Here is an 8,860-nt window from a genome sequence, read left to right as displayed (position 1 = left end):
TCCATCTGGGAAAGGACATTAAGTACGTTCTCGATGTAGAATGACTTTCCTTTTGGCAGCTCCTCGCCCGCCTCCGACAAAGGCCCCCGCCTGAGGTTGCCGCCCTCGCTCCTGTCTCTTTAAATGATGAGGGGCCGAGGGGCCGCCCCTGCAACTGCTGGCTGGGTGGCCCCGCGCCCCCCTTCTGAGGGGTGAGCCAAGATGGCGGCCGCTTGGGCTCCGAGAGGAAGGCGGGCGAGGTGGCGGCAGCGGCTGAGGGAGAGCGACTTCCAGCAGCCAAGGGAACTTCGGTCGTCAAGGGCGTTCCTAATCTCCCAGGCAGTGGTAGACGTTGGAGCTGGAGCAGGCACCCGCCGGCTTTGGACACTTGAAGAAGAGAGGGAGCAGAGCGGAGACACTGGCCGTGGTGGCAGGGCCAGGTACAAGGCGGGAAAACGGGGCGGTGGGAGCAGCCTGAAGAGGCAGCGGCGGCGCGGGAAGCTGCTCAGCGGCAATCATGGCGGAGGATCATGACGGCGGGGATCGTGACGGGAGCACAACAGTGAACAGACCCCCGCGCCCCTGCCGCAGCGCCCCTGCCGCAGCGCCCCTGCCGCAGCGCCCCTGCCGCAGCGCCCCTGCCGCAGCGCCCCTGCCGCAGCGCCCCTGCCGCAGCGCCCCTGCCGCAGCGCCCCTGCCGCAGCGCCCCTGCCGCAGCGCCCCTGCCGCAGCGCCCCTGCCCCAGCGCCCCTGCCGCAGCGCCCCTGCCCCAGCGCCCCTGCCCCAGCGCCCCTGCCGCAGCGCCCCTGCCGCAGCGCCCCTGCCGCAGCGCCCCTGCCGCAGCGCCCCTGCCGCAGCGCCCCTGCCGCAGCGCCCCTGCCGCAGCGCCCCTGCCGCATGGCGCTGCCTGTCCGCCGCGGGACCGCGGAGAGCCTGGGCCTGGACAAGAAGGCGGAGGAGCCTGAGGCAAGCGGAGGCAGGGGCCCTGCGGCACGGCCGGCCGGGAGCGAGCCCTGCGGGCGGCGGCAGTGAGGCCCCGAGCCCTCCGCTGTCAGGAGCTTGCCTCTCTCGGACCCCATTCCTGGGCAACTGCCCCATGCCCGACCCCCGGCGGTGGGGGAAGGTCTGCAAGCTCAAGGAGGACCGCAAGTGCGGCGCAGGGCCTGTGTTGTCCGGCTGTGTGGAGCGTCTCAAGAGCATGTCCCTGCCTGTCCCCAAGAGCTACAGTTCTCTACTCTTAGAGTCTAAAATCAATCCTAACACTGCATACCAGAAGAAACACAACACTCTTGATTGTATGGTCTGAAGCAGAGAATTATGACTTGGCCCTTAACTTTCAAGAAAAAGCTGGATGTGATGAGATTTGGGAGAGAATATATCCGGTTCAAGGAAAGGATCCTTCAGTGGATATCACTCAGGACCTTGTGGATGAATCTGAAGAGGAAAGATTGATGATATGTCATCACCAGGTTTAGAATTGCCATCTTGTGAATTAAGTCGAGAGGAAATTGCTGAACTTGTGGCATCATCTTTACCTTCCCCCAATCTGTTGTGAGAAACTTACACTAGCACTGGAAAATGAGGGTTATATTAAAAAGCTCTTAGAGCTTTATCATGTGTGTGAGGACTTGGAAAATATCAAAAGATTGTACCACTTGTAGGAAATTATCAAAGTCATCTTCCTCCTAAATCAAACTGCTCTTTTTGAGGTTGTGTTCTCTGAGGAATGCGTAATGGAAGTCGTTGGATGTTTAGAATATGATCCTGCTTTATCACAACCATGAAAACACAGGGAATTTCTAACAAAAACAGCCAAGTTTAAAGAAGTGATTCCCATATCAGATCCTGAGCTAAAACAAAAACTTCATCAGACATACAGAATTCAATATGTACAAGATATGGTTCTTCCTACCCTTCAGTCTTTGAAGAAAATATGTTATCAACACTTCACTTTTTTATCTTTTTCAATAAGGTAGAAATTGTTGGTATGTTACAGGAAGATGAAAAATTTCGGACAGATTTGTTTGCACAACTAACAGATGAAGCAACAGATGAGGAAAAAAGGAATTGGTTAACTTTTTGAAAGAATTTTGTGCATTTTCTCAAATGCTAAAAACCTCAAAACAGAGATGCTTTTTTCACGACTTTGTCAAATATGGGCATATTACCAGCTTTAGAAGTCATCCTCGGTATGGATGATACACAGGTGTGAAGTGCTGTTACTGATATATTCTCATACTTGGTTGAATATAATCCGTCCATGGTACTAGAGTTTGTCATGCAGGAGGCACAACAGAATGATGATGTAAGTTAACAGAGCAAAAAACTAGCAAAGAGGATATTTTACTCATCAAGCTCATTATAGAAGACATGATTTGTGATACAGATCCTGAACTTGGAGGGGCAGTCCAACCTATGGGCCTGCTTCAAACTTTAGTTGACCCAGAGGACGTTAGCCACTGCCAATAAAACAGAAAAGACTGAATTTCTGGGCTTTTTCTGTAAGCCCTGTGTGCATGTTCTTACTAGCTCCCTTACTAGCCAATACTAAAGATGACTTTCAGACTGCACAGTTATTGGCACTTGTGTTGGAACTGTTAATGTTTTGTGTGGAGCACCATACCTACCACATAAAGAACTACATTATCAACAAGGATATCCTCCAAAGAGTGCTGGTTCTTTTGGCCTCAAAGCATGCTTTCTTGGTATTGTAAACCATGTCAGCATGGTTGCCTGGCTACCTGCTCATGAAGGACTTGATTAATAACAAATTGTCAGTTTCACGAGCCACTTCCATGATCTCCAAAGAAGCCATAATACAAACACAATGTTTAATCTTGTCAACCAAAGACAGTGTGACTGCATGAAGTGCCCTTTGTTTTAAGAGAAAGATTATTGGACTAAAAGATGAGTTTTATAACCACTACATATTGAAAAGTTTTTTGTTTGAGCCTGTAATCAAAGCATTTCTCAATAATGAAGCCTGCTACAATCTGATGAACTCTGCCATAATAGAAATGTTTGAATTTATTAGAGTGGAAGATATTAAGTCATTAACTGCTCACATAATTGAAAACTATTGGAAAGCACTGGAAGATGTAGATTATGTACAGACATTTAAGGGATTAAATCTGAGATTCAGACAACAAAGAGAAAGGCAAGATAACCCCAAACTTGACAGCATGTGTTCCATTTTAAGGGATCACAGATTTCTACAAGATGCCAGAACACTAGAAGATGAAGAAAAGATGTGACTTAACACAGATGAGGATGACATGGAAGATGGGGAGCCTGTAGTATCTGCATCTGTCAAGACCAAAAATGATGATGATATTATGGATCCAACAAATAAATTCATGGAAAGGAAGAAATTGAAAGAAAGTGAGGAGAGGAGGTACTTTTGAAAACAAATCTTTTTGGACAGCAGAGTTCAAGTTTCAAGCTTTTCTTGTCCAGTGGAACAAAGACTAACCTCACCAGCCAGTCACCTGCAGCAAACCTGCCTGGTTCTCCGGGTCCCCCAGATCTCCAAGCTCTCCTGCATCCATCCCTAAGAGCACATCTCAGATGGCAGCTATTACTACAAAAGGAGGCCTTGTGGGTCTGGTAGATTATCCTCATGATGATGAAGATGAAGACAAAGAGATGCCACCATTGTCAAAGCAAAATTGGAGTTATAAAAATGGCAACTGCCTATGATCAGTACCTGTTGACAAAACTGGTTCTCCACTCCTCCCCCCTACAAAGTCCACAACAGAGCACAATGGTCTCTTTTGAAGAACTGACATACTCAGCCTTGCACACTTGGCTTCTGCTCATCAAGTGCCAATTCAGCGGACCAGGAGGAAGGGACACCATGTGTTTAGGGGAAGGACTTAAGCCTTTGAGCTCTCCAGCCTGGACCACACATTGCCCTTTTCTCAGGGAAGGAAATGGAAACAAAAAGCCAACAGGGCAGAGATTTTGTAAGTGGAACTCTGGATTGACTGGTCAGTTGCTGCAATCAGAACATGCTTTCTTGGACCATGTTTGAGACTCAGAAGAATGGGCCTCTCTGCCCCAGTTCTTCACTAGTTAAGAATGCCAGCAGTTTCTTTGCATAAAGAGACCTGCTTTTAAAATCATACATTGTGAACATTTTAGTCAAGGACAGCAGATTTGGAAAACCTCTGTGGGGGAGAGGCAAATATAAAGTTTCCTCTTTTTTAATCTGTTCCCTATGCCCTTCAAACTGCAGATTTTTTAAAGTGAGCACTTGTCCCTACTTGATTAAAGATTGAGTGGAATTCTAGATGTGGTCATTTGTGTCATAATTTTTTATTTTTTATTTTTTTTCCTCCCCCAAGAGTATGCTTAGTTGTTGAATATATATATATGGGACCATTTTTTGATGTAATATTAAAAAATGACTTTCCTTTTGATTTGAAAACAAAAAACATGAAAAGCAGAGGACAGAAAGGTTCCATTTGAACACAGACTTGGATAAGATCCTTCGAACTGGATGGGCAAAGCCTCTGAGATCCTTAGACACCTGCAGCCAGGTGGGAAGGGGCCCAGAACCCCTCCAGCTGCCCCTGTGCTCAGGCCCTGCTGGAGGACAAGTTCTTAGGGCCTCTGTTTTCAGCCCAGCCTGGCCCTCATCCTGGGTCTTGTCCTGCTGGACACCTCCTGGTGGTTCCCAATTCCCAGTGATGATGCTGTTCTGCTAGAGGATTTGGAGCCACACCTCCTGGGGAGGCCCCTGCCTAGGAAGCTCTTAATCTTGGTCAAGTGCACTCTTTGAATTGCCAAGTTGGAAAACACCCATTTAGCACCTCCTGAGTCCAAGGCAGCTGTCCTAAGGGCACTGGAAGCATCACTACATCAAAGATTCTCAGGGAGCTTTGAGTTGGGGAAAGTGAGGTCAGGAGGGGCCAGAGCATGTATGTAAATACATATTGTCACTAGGTGGGGGACAGGAGGGTGGTGCTGGTGACGCCCATGGTCTGCAGAGTCATTATTTTGGAGTTTTGTCAACAGCATAGTTTCCAGACCTCTTTCCTGGAACAATGAGAAATCAAAAGCCCCTCAAGGTTTTTGGAGTCCAAATTCTGAGTTGGTGATTCTGTTTGCAAATATACAGGGCTGTAGTTCACAGAGTTGGATGTCCTGATGTTTCCTCCCTGGAGACTACCACCAGGATTTCACCTGAGGAGTGGAAGGGGAGGAGAGACTGGACTAAGCAGAAGCCGCTGTCTTCCTCAAATCTGCTTCCTCTACTGTTACTCCCCAGCCCCACCCCTGCTTCCTACCCCACTATTTCATATGATAATGTGAAGTGGAAAATCTTGTCTTGGTCAAAGCAGTAGTCCAGGAACCATGGAGAGTTTGTTCAGTTTGTCCTATGGGAGTGTGTAGCTCTAGGTCTACGTAGGCCACAGCCTGCACCTTTATACATCTGGAAAACATCCACCTCGCTCACCCACCTGTCTTGGTTGGTCTGCATTAATTGTGCCACTCGATGTTAGTGAAAGGTCTAGCACCCTAGGGCATCCCAGACTTGAGGGTGTGAGACACAGCCCGGAGGTCCACACCTAAAGGTCCTCAGGGCCTGGAGCTGAGCTCCACCTGTCAAAATTTCCTGATTATCTTGAGTTAAATTCTTAAATCACTCTGATCTTCTGAGAGTTCTTCTTTGACCTTTGTCAAAAGACTAACAAAATTTTAATTTAAAGATCTAAATGAATTTTATTTGTGACTACAATTAGGCAACACCTCATTCTATAAACAGAATAGATTTTCTGATGAGCTGCGCAGAGAAATAGGCCTTGTGGACAGAAAGGGCCGAAGAAAACAACAGAGAACGAAAGGACATTGGTCTCATCTCAGTTCTGTTCCTTATGCATTAGAACAGAGGGGCTGCCTTACCATGCCGCCTGCCCATGGCTAAGTTAATTAGATTGCATGGTGCTTACCACAAGCTGCTCCATTCTGCACTGTTTCCTAGGCTCATCTAAAACACAGGCCTCCCCTAACATTAACACTTATGCAAATAGCTCCCTGTTTTTCACTAATATAAACTACTGTTCCAGTTCTACTACTTATCACAACTTCTAAATAATTAACGACTATTTATGGGAGTTTTCCATCTCTTTGTAGGCCCTGATGCCACGTTCCAGAGCTGTCTTGCTCTCTGCTATGTTCCTAGCTGAGAACAGTTCCAGATTTGGATTAGACACTTCGAAAAAAAGGGACATTTTTCTAATGAATGACTGACAAGAAAAGGCAAGCGTGTACAGTCATTCCTCCATATCTCCAAGCCTCACGTCTGTAGATTCAACCAACTACAGATTGAAAATGTTTTTTTAAAAATCTAGAAAGTCTCCAACATCAAAACTTGAATTTACTACATGTCAAGCTCAGTGTGGAATCCACACAAATGCAATAATGTACATACGCCAGCAATGTGTAAACTTGCCTGGCTGGAGCCACTCACTGCTTCTGGGACACTTGGTCCTCACTCCAGTGCTCAGGATGTGAGCAGTATTCACTTCACATTTGGATTGTGCACCGTGTGGTTAGGCCTATAGTGGTTGATTTTGCAGGAAGCATGTACAAGCATTTTTCCTGGAGACCATACACTATCACAACTACTTATGTGACATTGATATTATTTTAGATGCAAGTGATCTAGCAGGGATTGAAAGGCATAAGAGGATGAGCACAAGTCATGTAAATGTGGTTATTTTATATAAAGGACCAGAACATCCATAGGTTTTGGAACGAAGAATAATAGGGGACTAGCTGTAGACCTGGAACCAACCCTCCACCAATAAAATGGGCAACTGTACTCTAGAGGGTCTAGTTTCCCTTCTCTCAGACATGGACCCAGCACAAATACAAATCATGAGCATAAATGGTGCACATGATGTGCGTTTTGTAGTTTGTTTTCTAGTTTACTCTTTTTGTAACTCCCTCATCTAATCAAAAGATGAGATCTTTCTCAGCTTCAACACTACATAACCTGGATATAACACTGGTAAGATCAGTCCATTCCCATCTCTGAATTCTGTTCTCCAAACAGAAGCAGGGCTGGCATGACCTTCAGTCTGAGAGAGGAATAGCTGGCTTCTGAGATGACTAGAAAAGGGCCACACAAGCATTATTTTTGAGAAGCTTCTGTTCCTTGGTAGGACAAGCTCCGACTTACAGATATACACCGACATACATGTCCTTGGAGGTATCTGTCTAAATGAGCTCAGAATGGATTCTCTACAACATGTTTTCCCAATAAGTGTCCCTGCACCACAGATGCCCCAAGTGCTTTGCTCCCCACCCACCCCAGTAGCATGCCACCTGTCTCCCCTTATGAGCAGATATTTTTTGTTTGGACCACTCAGCAGACATTTTTCCCTACCATTTGGAAAGAGGAGTTTAATTTTTATTCAACTATCTACCCCCATCTTATGAATTGAGAAAAACCAACCCTACTTCCAGCTCCATGGGTCAACCTTGACTGGCTTACACCACAAAACTCCTGAACCCCCAGAGTGGCTGAGGTCAACATGAGATGTCTTCCCTGCTTGTAGCTGTGTCCCTGGCAGCTGGGTCTCAGATAAGCATGGGAGTGCAGTTATATCAACATCATGATTTAAAATTATCTAGGGCCAAGGGATTAGCTCAGGCTGCCTGCCTCGAAAGCACAAGGACCCAAGTTCGATCCCCGGTACCAATAAAATAAAATAAAATTATCTAAGCAGATAGAAATAAGATTGCTGGACCAAATGGTAATTCATTTTCTTACTATTTTGAAGAACTTCCATACAGGTTTTCATAATGGTCATATCGATTTACATTTTCCATATTGATTTTATTTTAAACCTCTTTTCCAAATAGAACCATTTCTCATTTATTTACCTCTACCATTCTAGTCCAAGCCGCTGTCACTTCTTGCCTAGGCTAATGTTAACACCCTTTTAAATAGGGTCTCTGGCCACCCTCATTTGGCCCCCTTTCCTTTTTTATCCATATAGCAGAGAAAAGTAATTATTTTAAAACTTAGGTTGTACTCTGCTGCTTCTTTGCTAAAAGTCATCCAATGAGTGCTCAGCCTGAGAGTAAAATGTGAAGTCCTCCTACAGCTCACTGAGGTGCCTGTCCACCCATGATCCCCTCACTCTGTCTGCCCCGTCCTGCTGGCCTCTTTGCCTGGAGCCTAGAATGTGCTGCTCCCTGGTATTCACTTAGGTGGTTGTTTTCCTTTACTGGGGTCTCTGTGCAAATGCCACTTCTTCTCAGAGGATGGTCCTGATCAGTTTGCCTCAATGCCGTGACTTTCTGTCCCTTCACCTCCTTCACTTTTCTCCCCAATGCTTATCATTTGCACGCCATCTGTCTCCTACTACCAGAACATAGAAAACGGAGACCAATGTCCAATTGTGTCTTTCCCCAGTAATAGTTGAAGTATCGAAGGGACACCTGGTCTGAGATGTGAACTCGACTACTGTTCCACCTTCATGAATTTGGGCAGATGACTTGAGCTGTTTGCTTCTGTTTCCTTTCCGTAAAGTGGATGTGGTGAAATGTGCAAAGGAAAAGACAAAGCTTTCTCTTCCTCACTTCATTACTCAAGACTGGCATAGCATTCATTATTTTTATTATATCCATCCAAAGGATCTCATAAATTATGAAAATATGCTTTGGAACTTAGAGTTTCATTTTGACATGTTACTTTCTTTTTCTTTTTATATTCAATTCATCATTTGTATTTCTTCTGTGAAATACCTGTTCATGCACTTTGCCCATTCCCTTAAATATATTTTATCTGCCTTTATGACATTAATATATAGTTTTTAATTGTCTAGAATGTCTTTTTCTGTCCCAAACTTTTGAATGATTTTCT

The 8,860-nt window shown here is 45.6% G+C and overlaps 3 pseudogenes; all 3 read left to right on the top strand.

The window, feature by feature from the left end:
• Nucleotides 1-496: 496 nt before the first annotated feature.
• On the top strand, nt 497-4,270 carry LOC147828374 (serine/threonine-protein phosphatase 4 regulatory subunit 3A pseudogene; annotated as a pseudogene).
• On the top strand, nt 1,913-4,270 carry LOC147828375 (serine/threonine-protein phosphatase 4 regulatory subunit 3A pseudogene; annotated as a pseudogene).
• Nucleotides 2,847-4,270, top strand: LOC101712166 (serine/threonine-protein phosphatase 4 regulatory subunit 3A pseudogene; annotated as a pseudogene).
• Nucleotides 4,271-8,860: the final 4,590 nt, after the last annotated feature.

Source organism: Heterocephalus glaber, unplaced genomic scaffold (genome assembly GCF_053883595.1).
Source record: "Heterocephalus glaber isolate CG9 unplaced genomic scaffold, H.glaber_assembly_v1.0 deba00001118, whole genome shotgun sequence".
NCBI classification, from domain to species: Eukaryota; Metazoa; Chordata; class Mammalia; order Rodentia; family Bathyergidae; genus Heterocephalus; species Heterocephalus glaber.
Note: the sequence above shows the minus strand (reverse complement) of the source record. Positions and strands in the feature narration are given on the sequence as shown.